Source organism: Clarias gariepinus, chromosome 1 (genome assembly GCF_024256425.1).
Source record: "Clarias gariepinus isolate MV-2021 ecotype Netherlands chromosome 1, CGAR_prim_01v2, whole genome shotgun sequence".
In the NCBI taxonomy this organism is placed as follows: Eukaryota; Metazoa; Chordata; class Actinopteri; order Siluriformes; family Clariidae; genus Clarias; species Clarias gariepinus.
In genome coordinates this window covers 43,834,738-43,849,696 of record NC_071100.1, presented here as the reverse complement: position 1 = coordinate 43,849,696, position 14,959 = coordinate 43,834,738, and positions in this window count along the sequence as shown.

The window sequence follows — 14,959 nt, the reverse complement described above, 5'->3', positions numbered from 1 at the left end:
TCGTTGGTGTATATATACACTATTATTCAAAAGTTTGGGGTCACTTGCAAATTTCTTTGTTTTTGTTTAGTGATTTATTTTCTACATTCTACAACAATACTGGGGATTTTAAAACTATAAAATAACACATATGAAATTAGGTAATTACGTAACAACTCCATATCCCATCTCACTTGCATCTGAAAAGTGGTGAAGTTGTGCTGTAGTTGTGGAATTTTTTCCACTGAGACTGTGATGCTCTTTTGTGTGAACAGTTTGGGGAGTTCAACAAAGGTGTTTTCTTCTAGACCACTTACCTCTAAGTCAGTAAGCACACTTGTTTCCTTGCGTTCATGATGTCAATTTTTTTACCTTGTACGTTCAATCGCCTTGCTAATGACTCTGTAAAAAAAGTATCAGAACTACCTGGGTCCATAAAGGCGTATACTTCTACTGTCTTATTACCTTTCTTGGACTTAATTTTAACAGGTACTATGGAGAGAATAAAATCATCTCCAGCCCCAGTGTATGCGCTTGTTTCATGACTCACTTTAACAGGCAGTGTTCTAACTGGTTCAGTTTCGTCAGCTTTTACAATCGCTTAAGCTGTGTCTTGTGCTGCAATGTGTAGCATGCGAGGATGTTTCTTTGAGCACAACTGGCATGTAATTTTCTTTGTGCAGTCTTTGCTTAAGTGTCCTTTTACTAAACATCTAAACCAGACTCTATTCTTTTTCAAAAAGACCAATTTGTCCTTATATGTCTCACCGTTAAACTGGTAGCATTCGTCTAGGGTATGATCTTTTACTCAGAATGCACAAGGTTTAGTAAAGGCACTGATAACTGATGCACCGTTACTCTATACTGTAATCAAGTCTTTTTACCAACCTGTTTTACACCAGTTGCAAAGCTGCTACCTCTTTTTCCTTCCATTTTTTGTTTGAGTCCTGACAGTGATTTGTGGCAGTGTTTTTTATCACTAGTTGAAACGTTCAGGTCGCCGAAAAGTGGGTTGGACATTGCCGTTGCTTCTTGCTCTACGAACTCCATTAACTGCACAAACTTGGCTCTTGTTTGGGTGCACCTTCCGTGCATGTATGCATGGTTCCTCCACCTTTCACGCAATTTGTAAGGCAGTTTTGAGACAATAGTCCTTAAGTTGGTAGCATTATCTAGCTCATCCATGTAATCGATGCTTGACATAGTATTGTGACAGTTTACCAGGAACAGGGAGAATGTGGTCAGCAACTTTCTGTTCTCTGACTTTATTTCCGTCCAGCTGAGTGCCTTTTACATCAGCGTTGTAGCGATTATTTGTCTATTTCCAAACTTATCATGTAACAGTCTCACAGCTTCTGTGTAACCGCGATGTTCTGGCATGAGCTGGCAGCTTTTCACAAGGTCCCTAGGCTGTCCTCTAGTATACTGCTCAAGATAGAACAGCCTATCCACATTGCTGTCAGTTCTGGTTTCAAAGACATGTTTAAAGGCTCTTACAAAGGACGTGAACTCAAGAGGGTCACCATCGAACAAAGAAACGTCGCGCGGTGGTAAGGAAGATTGCCTTTGACTCCTCGCAAACATTTCTGTAATATCTGCCTGAAGTGGCAGGATACCCTGAGACTGATACCCTGCCTGAAGTGGAACCTACCCTGAGACTCTACTGTATCAGTATTGTAAAGTTAGTGTGCGTTACCTTGGGTAGACCGTTCTATTAAGGTGCTTGACATTATGGGTTAGGCCCTTACGGGCATGCTTAAGTGGGTTGCTCGGATGTAATGGCAGTTCGAGGTATTCCGTTGCCGAACTGTAGTCGTGGTGTTCATTGTATTCCGGTTCGGGGGGGCATGCACCACTCGTTTCAATGACCACATTTTGTCTCGCAGGATGTTTTTTTTTTTTTTTACAGTCCTCGTACAATTTTATTTCAGCATCTGCAATCGCAAGAGCTGTTTTCATTTCCAGCCTTTCCTTTTGTGCCTTTAGTTGTGCTTGTTTGGCCTTTAGTTGTGCTTCCTCCAGTTCTAGCGCCGTCGTTTGGTGAAACTCCATCGTCAACTGTTTGGGACAACTTAAAGCGATTACTAGTTTCCGCAACCCACGACTTCACTCTTATTATGAATTCTGTGCAGCGCGTCAATCTAGGGTGATACCAGTGGTGCTGATCGGTTTCACGCTCTTCATCCTTTGAGCACACTCGCACTTTTACATTGCTTCCAATAAAGTCATTTAGCAGCCCTTTATATTCATGGCACGACATACAAGCATTGTTCATAAGCGCCTCTAGTTCGTTGTATGATACAGTCAACTGACTCCACTTGCCTTCCCTGGCGTTCTTCAGTTTGTGAAGCTTGTCGGGAGAATCGTTTTTGTCGAGCACCATCACCCGCTCGGATTCGGCGATAGCGACGTTGTCTTCGCCGTCTGACTTGGTGAAATTTAAAGCAGGCAAGTCCTCTTGTCGCTTTCGGTTGATCGTCGGCAGTCGATGCGCGTTTTTGAAATCGCACGCGCGCTCTTCACTCCACGTTCACACTCTTAAATCACTTATCTTCATTTTGCGGTGGAAAAAGCTTTCGACTTTACATGTACGTGCATTTTATTCACAAGTTCTGACGCGTGTCTCTCTTGTCTCTCTTGTTACAGTGTCACTCACGACACCAGACGTTCGTTGATTTCTTTGTCACTTGTTTTATTTTCAACATCAAAGTACAACGGTTGTAACAGCTTCTTGCATAAATCCACTGTAGTTACGACAAGTTGTTTGCTGTGTTCTATAGCTTTGACAGATTACAGTTACAACAACTCAATTTACTGTATCTTTTAACTTACAGTTTCACGGTCAAAGGCTTGTGTTCTCCACACCTTTCTGTATCCTTCCGTGTCTTAACAACAACTGAACAACTAACGTGCGTGATAGACATGCAGCTACATAACTGTGGGATGATGTCACAGAACAACTTATGAAATGATGTCACAATACAAATTACGAGTATGATACTTTGACACTACCAGGCACTAATACCCGTTACACTAGGTTTGAGATTGGTAGTGAAACACGGACTAAAGGGTGTCTAACACTCGTCCTGTGGCGAAACACAGGCAAATGGATCCCTTACACATGCCCTGTGGCAAAACACAGGCAAAGGGCGACTAACACATCCTGTGGCGAGACACAGGCAGAAGGACAACTAACATACATCCTGTGGCGAGACACAGGCAGAAGGACAACTAACACGTAACAGGACACAAACTACACGTGGAACTGAAACTGGAGACTAGGAGAGGCACGTAGAGACTAGGAGAGGTACGTAGAGACTAGGAGAGGCACGTAGAGACTAGGAGAGGCACAGAGAGACGAGAGACAAAGAGAGAGACGGGACTAGGGCTAAAGACATGGCAATCAGCTAGGTGGTTTAGCGGTACTTAACCATGGCAGTTAGCTACACATTCACCTAGCTAAGCATGTCTTTAGCCCCAACATGAACTAAGCTACACTTACCTAATAGCTCAACGCACACTAGGGAATTGGGGCACAGAAACAAAGAGACACAGGATACCCAGTGTCTAGGCTAGGCGACACTTAAAGGCTAGGCTAGGCGACACTCAAAGGCTAGGCTAGGCGACACTCAATGGCTAGGCTCACTGGGACACTAGGGAAGGCAGGAAACACAGAATAGCTAGAGACACAAAGGGGCTATGGCTAGAAGCATGCTAGTTAGCTCAACCTAGATTTTAGCTAAACACACTCCTAGCCAAACACACACCTAGCTACTTACCTGACTCTAGCTAAACACACAACAAACAGGGGGACAAAACCTCAATACTCACACCGCACAGGACATGACTGCATCAGCTCCACAAACACAGACACACAGAACATACACAGTACATACATAATATGAGAGCAGTTTATACACGGTACAATCCACAATATGAGAGCCCAAGTCAACAGAACTTAAATCAAAATATAAAGGAAAAGAACTAAATCTAAAAAATCTAGCTATTTGAAGTTAGATTAATGGCTACCTTGGCTCAGGTGTGCACTCGCATCACCTGACCGAGGTGCCTTCTGGGAAACTGAGTCAGCCAACAAAAACTACAACTATTTTTTTTTTAATAGATTTATTAAAATGTATCCCTGTAGTTTAATTTAAAATTCAGTTCAATTAAATTAAATTAAATCAGGAATGCAGCTTTACAGAATAAAAAGAAAATTTTTTTTTTTTTTATAAAGTGTGAAAAATTAGTATAAATCAAAATAATTAAGATTGCCCCGATGAGCTTTTAGGTGTTCTTTTCTCCTTCACGAAATCCTCCAGGGTTTTATTATCAATATAATAAAAACAAAGGAAGGTTGTTTTTTCTTGTTGTAATGGAGAAACAGCTGTGGAATTGGTGCAGTTGTATAAGTATTTGGGCACTGCAATGGACAGCATTTTATGTATTGAGGCACAGGCTGATGCTGTGCATAAGAAAGCACTTATACTTGTAAGCATTTATGTTTTTATTTTAAGCCCCAGAGTTTTAATGTTGATTTTTTATTTATTTATTTTAAATGTTTTATTTTTGCTTAGTAAAATCTATTTTACCTTTTTCTTTAATTTGTTGGTACGTGTTACTGCCTGTTTAGCAGAAGAATCGAATGCAGGGTATTGTGGAGGTTTGCGCCAAAATTGCTGGTACATTCTTGAATGACCTTCAGGATCTGTATGAGGTCAGGTCTGTGAAGAAAGCTTGATTAATATTGTCAGATTCGAGCCATCTGCTGTGGTGTAACTTTAGGTTGCTACCCTCAGAGAGCAGGTATATTCTGCCACAATGTGGAACAAACAGGGTGATTTTAAATCATTTATCAAAATAATTCATTCTTGTTATCAGTTTGGTTAATGACAGGTTGGAATTACAAAATTGTGTGGATATTTATTTGTGTTGGTTTAATGTTGTATGTTGCAGCTGACCGTGATCCAAATTGACCCTCTGGATGTAATAAAGTTACACTTGAACCTTTTTTCAAATCAGTCATTCTTTTTTGTGTTCTGGTGTTATATATTTCATTCAAAAATGTGAAAAATGTAAATACAGCTGGATTAAGAAGACAAAAAAAACAAACCCATGTCTGTTTTCATTTCAGCCAAGTGTGATAAACTGAGTTACTGAAGACAAAGAAATTAGTGAATGAGCTGTTCCCTAATAATCCAGTATTTGCCAACTATTTTTATATAAAGAGATTCTAAGAATCTACCAAACAAAGACAATGTGAACAAATCTGTCAAGGTTTTTGTACAGTGCAGCTGGATTTCCTGTCACTGTGGGCGCCAGAGCACAGTAGTATAGTGCAGAGTCTGATACAGCAGCAGAGGAGATGATCAGATCCACTTGATTACCTTCTTTAACTTTAGCATTCATTCTTGGAGGTATATTCGGACTTAGATCGCCATTTTCATAAATATAAAGAAGAAACTTCGGTGCAGATTTGGGATATTGCCTGTACCAGTGCACATAGATTTGTGTTTCACTTGTTTTGTATTTGCAGGACAGAGTAGCTTCATTATCTTCATCCAGAACTTTATGAGTAAAAAGTGGCTCTATGGAATTTGCCATGGAGTTGTCTGTCATAGAGAAGAGAGTGTATAATTTTAAATCTTTACACAAATAGGACACAATTTTATAAACCCAATCTCTGCAACATTTTAACACTACAGAAATTAATTAATAACAAAATAAATACCTAATATCTCTGCAATAATAATTAAATAATAAATAATAACTCACATACTGAAAGCCACAGACACATGAATACAAGAATGAACATGATGAACGATCTCAGGTAAATGAAAATAAGCTGATCTTTCTGGGCTGTAATATGTTACCATCATAAAGCTTGATGAAGCTCCACCCCACAGCATCACATGTCAGTATGACAGATTTAAGTTTATTCTTACTGAACCATTGCAGCTTTACACTCAGCCTCGCAGCACATACTGTACTACTTTTACCTCATGAGACTCTGTTGTGTACCTTAAAATGTCTCCTCTGTTTCTGTTTATTAACTTCTTATAACTACAGTGATGTGAAAAGTATTTACCCCTTCCTGATGTTTTAGTTTTTTGCATATTTGTAGCAGAAATTATTGAGATCATCACACAAATTTTAATGTTACATCATATGGCAATCACTAGTTCTATTCCCGAATGATGCTGTAGCCTCTCACAGCTGGGGGCCTAGAGAGAGCTGATTGGCCGAGTTCTCAGCAGGGTGATATGGGGACACATCTATAAATGCTCTACAAACAATCATGGGTGTTTGTGAGCTCACATAAGTGAAAGGAGCGGATAGTGCTGTCCTCCCTGACTGGTAGTAGAAAATCTAAAAAAAAAAAAAAACTCATTTGGAAATAATTATTTTATTTATTAAGGGATAAAAAGCTGTCCAAGCCTATCTGTTCCTGTGAAAAAAAAAAAATATATATATATTTTTTTTCTTATATATTATATATTTAAAACTTAAATAATTAGTATTGCCACACTTAGCAGAAACAACTGCAATCAACCATTTGTAATAACTGGCAATAAGTCTTACACATCACATATTAATGTGGTAAAATCTTGCGAACTCAATTACTTAGAATTGTTTTAATTCAGCCACACATTGCTGGTGTTGCAGCGTTAGTTTTATGCCAGATGTAACAGGATGCACACCTTCTGAAAAGTTAAACGTTTGCCACAGAATTTTTGATCAAACTCAGGCTTTCACGTTCTGACATACATCATTTTTGGCACAGATTTTTAGTCCTAGGTAGTTGTAGTGTAATGCTTTAGGGCGGTGTTTCACAGGGTGAACATGTATATGTTTATCTGAGATCTGAGTTTTTTTGGAAGATGACAGTACTGCTCCAGTAGGTGGAAGTGCTGAGCTCAGTAGGAGACAGCAGCACCATGTTGTCTGCGTGGAGCAGAAATTTTACTTCCTTATTGTTTTGGGGATCCAGGGGCTGCAGATTGTTCAAGCAACACTGATAACTCTATAAATATTGAACAGAGTTGAACTTAAGCTACAACCCTTTCTTATCCCATGCCCTTAAGCAAAGTATCTGCATTTGTTATCCAGATAGATGGATGTGATAATGTGGTATACTCTACCCCTACACCTCTTTTTCAAAACCTGAACATGAAATAATTCTGGCAAATTTAATGAAATGCTTTAAATTCAATACAGTTTTATTTATATAAAGAGCTTTAAACCATGGTCAATTGTTGTAAAGCAGTTTTAAATAATCAAAAAAAAAAGTGAAATGAGGTTGAAATGTGTGAGGAAATATGTATTAATCAAAATAATTTGACTTTTTAAGTTTATAAAACATGCATATATTTTCATATTGCTTTTTAGTGAACATGTTTGTCGATGTGTAGCTTGGAAATGTGATCAGTACTGCAATGGTTTGGTAAAAAGCCAACATTATTTCAGCTTACCTGTTCTGTAGCTGATTCACACTTGGGGAGAGTGAATAATTTGCATTTGAATGTTGTCTGGCATTGTACAGCACACACAGTGACACTAAAAGAACAATAGGATTAATGGGAATAGGAGGCACTAAAGAGGAGGATTTTAATTAAGACTATTTAAAAAAATAACCTGCGTCTATTTTTAGGCATGGCAGCTGCCACTTTTTAGTTAGAAGTTTTCAATACAAATCTTATAATGCCCACATGCCATGACAGAATTAGGCACGGCTGGTGAGCAATCCTTGCTAATGATCCCGGGCTTGCATCCCGCGCTATTAAATATGAGTACGACGGCCATCCGGGGACAGCAGCTCCTGCCTCTGTCCGCTTGTGCTGGCTCTTTTTTGAAAACTCTGGGGCGCTCACAATAACGAAAAAACGCGATTTTGTAAATGTTTGAAAGCAAATAAGGTGTGCTGTTCTGTATTGTTTTTGGTGAACTTAAGCACGTCAAAAGCGCATTTTTTTAAATGGTCAGAGTCAGTCTGCTTGCTGTTTTCCCGACGCGATTAAAATCATTAGTCTACTTCTGCCGGTGCGCTCTGAAAAACTTTATGCATGCGGCTGAGGCTGATTAAAACTATGTCGTAAATTAAAGAGGAGAATCACGATGCCGAATCGAAGTCCTGAGCCCAAACCTCATTTAAATTAAATTAACAAATATTATAAGTAAAAAAACAATGGGCCACGTTTAGAAAACTTTTATAAATTCTTTCCGACATGAGTTGGCCCGGTGTTATGCGCATAACACCGGGAAATTTCCTAAAGCTCCGAAATCACTGGGGCATTTTTTCTAAATAGATGCTATCTTTAATAACTGATGGAGGTTTTGAGCTGTATACACACACATTTTTGAGGGGTTTAAAACAAATTAATAAGTCCGAGCAAACTTACATGAAAGGTGAGAAATGGAATTACAGTAACCGAGCGCGCTGTTGCGTGTTATATACTGTACAACACGCGTTTATCAACCTTTTGATAAAAACGCTGCCTTTTGCAAAGTAAAAGTACTTTACAAAAGATAAACAGCTTTATTTCAGTCATGAATTCACAATCACATCACATTCCAGCTATTATTTCCAGCCATGGTTAAATAATGGATAAAATAATTATTCAATGCTGGACTGAAACAGCAAATATGATGATTATTATACTGTAAAAAGCCCGAAAAACTTCGTGTTCATAGAATAATATTTACTTAATATAATAATATATATATATATATATATATATATATATATATATATATATATATATTTATATATCTAATATATATATATATAGTTCATTCATGTCTTCTGGTGATGTCGACACATTTTTACATTTTTAAATAAAACGTTGCCATATTCACGAATCAGGACATTCACATAGTTAACACTATCAGATAGCCTACTATCAGAAAATTAAATTAATTTCAATACCATTTAAACTGAGGCACTGCCATGTCTTCTACTGTTTTGTCCCTGTTAAGACATTACAAAAACTATATAAGAAACTCATTAGGAATTTTAAAGCACGAATTTAAGCATCTCATTTCATCATTATGAAAATAATATGAAGCACTTATACACACATTCATCATAAATGATCTGTTGTAAAACAAAATAAAATTCATGTTTGCTTCAGCATTGGAAACAATATTGTTTTAGGCTAAGTAATTATACACAATTCTTCGTTGTACAGTACTTGGTCCGGCTTTTAGATAAAGTCCTTCCATGCACCATCTGGCAGGTATTCTGTGAAGCACAACACATTTATTTAAATTCCCGAATGTTGCTTGCGGCAAGTCGTGGCACGCCACGCGCTAAATTGCGGCATCTCGCGGTAAAACACACGCAGTCTTAATGGCCACATCTGTAGGATTCAAACTAACCAACATTACCAGACACCACAGATTAGTTTAATTCAACAGATGCAAGACAAAGAAACAGAACTTATACAGGGTATTTATAACACAACTAATGATTCACCTCGGTTCAGGTGAGTGCTCTCATCACCTGACCGAGGTGCATTCTGGGAGATGAAGTCCAGCACACAATAACGACCACAAAATGTCTGTGTCTTTAGGGGTTAACCCTGACACAGATATGAAAACTATTATAACTGCTGTGAATACCAAATAATAAAATACATTGCAGGGATCAAATCCTGAGATTCCAAGCTTACTAATAATTTATTCAGGGTTGTGGGAGAGTTGGAGCAATGCTACAGTCTATATGAAGTAGAAATACATTGTAAAAACTTAGGCACTGACTCCAAAGGTCACTGGAGGTCACAAGCCCAGCAGACTTTAGGACAGTTACAGTATAAAAAGATCCTTAGACATAAGCCAAACGATACAGTGTCATAAAGCTGAGATAGCAATGGTTTCATTAAAACAGTAGATCTCTACAGTGCTTATCTTATACATCCATCTTAGGCTGCAAGAATGAAATGTACCTTTGCACTGAATCAGACTTCAAGAAAACTCACGAAGAGCTGAACTATACTGCAACAAAAACAAAAGCAATAATTAATGGGTATTGCTAATATGATATTGTTGCCCCAACTCCTTACAATGGAATTTAGAAGGTTGAAACATGTAACATTGTGCATTTGAAGACAAATACCGAATGAGTTGTGCCAGGAGTTTAAGTCAATATTACTTAAAAAAAAAAATTCATTATATAAAAAAAGGAAATGCTCAATTTTTTTTCGAAAATAGAGTGTGAATTTTGTGTCTGTGTACTAGTAAAACTAACAAGTTTTGAACTTGTATTTACTCTGTATGTCCTGCAGGCCTCATGTACCTGAGCTCATCCTACTTATTTTTTTAACGTTACATAGATAATATTTTGACTATAACCAACACTGAAACTTATTGTACTATTTATTACAAAGTAATTTGCTAAAATGTTTCCTAAAATATATTTTTTAAACCAGTTACATTCTTTAAGCTGTGGCACATCCTTTAACATTTTTTGTCTTCCCGATCAGGATAGGGTAGGATTTATTTAATTTTATTAAACCGGTAGAATTTTATTTATTGAAAACCAAAGCTCAAATATACACACAGAAAAGTTAAATATGTAAAAAAATTAAATAATAATAATAATAATGCTTGAAATAAACACTGTATATTTACAATTTTCTCATGGAAAGACTAGTTTCATCCTAATATTCTTTAGTTTTGTCCTCTTATGAGCATGTTGAGTAATATTTAAGATTTAAAGAACTTTATTAATTCCAGAGGATATTCTTGGTTACAGTTGCTCACAGTTGTTATCGAGTAGAAAGGAAAAGTAATAAATAACTAAAAAATGTGTGTATATATATATATATATATATACACACACACTGTGTTCCAAATTATTATGCAAATTGGATGTAAGTGTCATAAACATTAAATTTTTAGTTTTTAAATTAAACTCATAGATAATCCAATCAAAGGAAAAGTACTGAAGAAGGTTGTTCCACATTATTAAGCAGGCCACAGGTTTCAAGCAATATGGGAAAGAAAAAGGATCTCTATGCTGCCAAAAAGCGTCAAATAGTGCAATGCCTTGGACAAGGTATGAAAACATTAGATATTTCAAGAAAATTTAAGCGTGATCATCATACAGACATTTGTGGCTGATTCAGTGTACAGACAGATTCGTGCAGATAAAGGCAGAATGAGGAAGGTTTCTGCCAGACAAATTCATCGGATTAAGAGAGCAGCTGCTGAAATGCCATTACAAAGCAGCAAACAGGTATTTGAAGCTACTTGTGCCTCTGGAGTCCCACGAAACTCAAGGTGTAGGATCCTTCAGAGGCTTGCAGTTGTGCATAAACCTACAGTTCAGCCACCCCTAACCAATGCTCACAAGCAGAAACGGTTGCAGTGGGCCCAGGCATACATGAAGACTAATTTTTAAACAGTCTTGGTTACTGATGAGTGTCGTGCAACCCTGGATGGTCCAGATGGATAGAGTAGTGGATGGTTGGTGGCTGGCCACCATGTCCCAACAAGGCTGCGACATCAGCAAGGAGGTGCCAGAGTCATGTTTTGTGCCGGAATCATGGGGAGAGAGCTGGTAGGCCCCTGTAGGGTCCCTGAAAGTGTGAAAATGACCTCTGCAAAGTATATTGACTGACCACTTTCTTCCATGGTGATAAAAGAAGAACCGTGCCTTCCGTAACTAAATCATCTTTATGCACGACAATGCACCATCTCATGCTGCAAAGAATACTTCTGTGTCATTGGCTGCTATGGGCATAAAAGATCATGGTGTGGCCACCATCCTCCCCTGACCTCAAACCCAAAACCTTTGGAGCATCCTCAAGCAAAAGATCTATGAGGGTGGGAGGCGGTTTGCATCAAAACAGCAGCTCTGGGAGGCTATTCTGACATCCTGCAAAGAAATTCAAGCAGAAACTGTCCAAAAACTCACAAGTTCAATGGATGCAAGGATTGTGAAGGTGATATTTAAGAAGGGGTCCTATGTCAAGATGCAACATGCCCTGTTAGGATGTTTTTGATTAAAATAGCTTTAAATTTCAGTAAATATGACCCCCTAAAGCTGCAAATTCAACAAAAGCCCATTTTTAGTTCTTTACAGCCTATAAAATGTTTTAACTCTGTTGTGCATAATAATTTGGAACAGTGCATTTTCAGTTTTTTATTTTTGAAATAAATATTATCAATAGGACGTTTGTTCAATAAAATTTTAATTATACACTAATGGTTGATAACTAGAAAATTATACTGACGGTCATTTGCATTGACTAATTATGAAAATCAGAGGAAGATATAATTTGCATAATAATTTGGAACGTGGTGTATATATATATATATATATATATATATATATATATATATATATATATATATAAAGAGTCCTAAAACAGTAAGTACCATAAGTAATGACCATACAGTTGGCGTGTCTTTCTTTTGTCTCCTCCTTTTTTGGTTGTTGTGGATGTTGTTGCTGTTGCTTGCATGTCTCTTACCAAAGCAGGAGAGGATGGAGTTCGTGAAAGGTGATGGTGCCCTTGAATGACCATGCCCATAGTTTTTGCCCTCCTTCCAGCTTGGATTGATCTCCTTCCAAACCATAAAGCATTCATAGGCTGACACATTGATGATATTAAAAGATCTTTGAGGAAAAGTTGAAAACAGGACTTTACGTCATCCACTCTGTATATGGCATATCTTGATAATATTTTCATTTGGAAGCTGACCTCTTCTCTCAGGTGGGGATGATATCCAGGAAAACTTTTTTTAGTCGAAAGGAGACCACAACTTTAGCTGGGTCTTCTTCCTCATCAGTGTCAGAGTGCTCCTTATACTCATCCTCAACCTTAGACACTTCCCCCTCTAAACCCTCCTTACTGTCAACCTGGCTTCTCTTCTCCTGAATACTGTCTTTGTCAATTTTTCTAAATTCCAGAGCTTCACATGCAGTATATCTCTTGGCCATTTTGCTGCCACAGACTGAACCGTACAGCCTTAAAAAAGATTTCTGTTTCTGTGAGGGTTGACAAGGAAGCCGAAAAGGAGCATATAGCGCGTGTGTGTGTGTGTGTGTGTGTGTGTGTGTATATTTGTGTCTGCATTTTTGTAACACCTGCATGTTGATGTGTGTGTAAAAAGTGTATAAATGTACTTGAATTCTTTTTTATAGACTTTGAAAATTGTAGTCTTACCTATTAATGTACAATGACTGACAATAGGTGTCTAAAAGTTCCATAAAACACACAAATGTTTATAAGAATATTTTACATTTATTTTATGTGCTCAAATGCCATGTGTGAACAAAGTCATGGAATCTCATGACAAACAGATAATATTTACTAATTACCTAATGTTATGCTTAACCCCGTGGTTCTTACAGTGTGGGGTGCCCCACTAGTAGGGAATACAGAAGTGACAGGTGGGGCACAATGAACGGGAGGGAATTAGTGGAAAATAATAGGAAAGTACCTATTCTAATTTATGCTTTTTTTTTAATTGACAATAAAGATCGGACACTCGAAACTAAACAATTACACGCAAATAAATGGATCATTAATACAAGTAAATTAAAATAACATCAAAGAAAAAGTGGAACCATAGTGCAACAATAACGGTTTAACGTTGGCATGTTAATTGCAGAGGAACAATATATAAGGAAACATTTGGTATTATATGTCATTTTATTTATTCCAATGTGTATGCTGATGTTTCTGTATTTTTGTTAAAAATTTATATTTTATCAGGCAGTACTAGTCTGGCATTTCTAGTTTCCAGTGTGGCAACTAAGTTGCTTTTTGATCCTTCAAGCGCTGAACAAAAGGGAACACTCTAAAAAACGCTGGGTTGTTTTTTCTACCCAAGCGCTGGGTTGCCTCTGTTGGGTCATTTTTCTGGGTTATTTACAGAGAGTTGGGTAGTTTTTGTGTAACCCAGCTGCTGGGTTGAAGTTTGATTGGCTCTTCCCCCAAAGGTCACCGGTGGATTCAGCGGCTGTCAGTCAGAGCTTCGTGTCTCTCTTCAGCTCCCACACCGCTGATGACGGTTCATTTAAGGGAAAATGACGTTAAATACAAGGTCTGTATACACATGTTCACTCACCTAAGTCACATATGACTGAAAAATTATTACTATATGTGAGATTTATTACTGTTACCGTGTTAAGGTTACACTTAAACTTTCAGGCTGGTCTGAGGTAAGATAATTTAGCTGACAATAGCTGCTATAGTTAGCCAAAGAACCCCACCTGTGTGTGAAGGAAACGGATAAGATGTCTGAGCTTTTTATTTTTCTCTGTAGAATGTTTGCAGGGTGACGAAACTGTAACTGTAGTATTAGCATGACGCTAGCATTTGGTTAGGTTGCTAGCGTTAGCAACCACATTAACATTAGAACTTTATTAATCTCACTGTTTGAGACAATAAAATGCTGGGGTGTTACAAAACACTGACCCTCTCACAAATATACACACCTGATAACCTCCCGTTTTTCACTAGCTAGTAATTTACTCCGCGGTCAAAAGTCACCCGCGTTTCTCCCGAATTATAACAATATTTTACACCTTTACCCTTTTGGCAAGTAGTATGCAAATATGACTGCTGCATGTAAGCTAACCAGGTAGCCCTCTTTAACCAAAGTTGCTTGTGACTCAGACTAAATTAACTATCAGTCAGCTGTACAGATAACTACTAGATGTAAGTATTAACATTTGGGTGATTGTAATGTGCCAGTATGACACCAGCTATGACAATGCATCTCCTCGGTAATTAGCTTAAAATCAACAGAGACCACAAGACCAACTAGTCTGATAAAGCTCATATATATATATATGCCATGCTTATTTTGCTTATTTTATTTTTGGTTGTAGCTGTCTCCATATTTTTGTTTCACGTTACCTATACCCTAGCTTTTTTTTTAATTTAGTATAAATCCTATTACACATTAAACTGATAGTCTTATTCAGTTTAATCTTTATTTAACAAATTTTTAACTTTTTTTCATT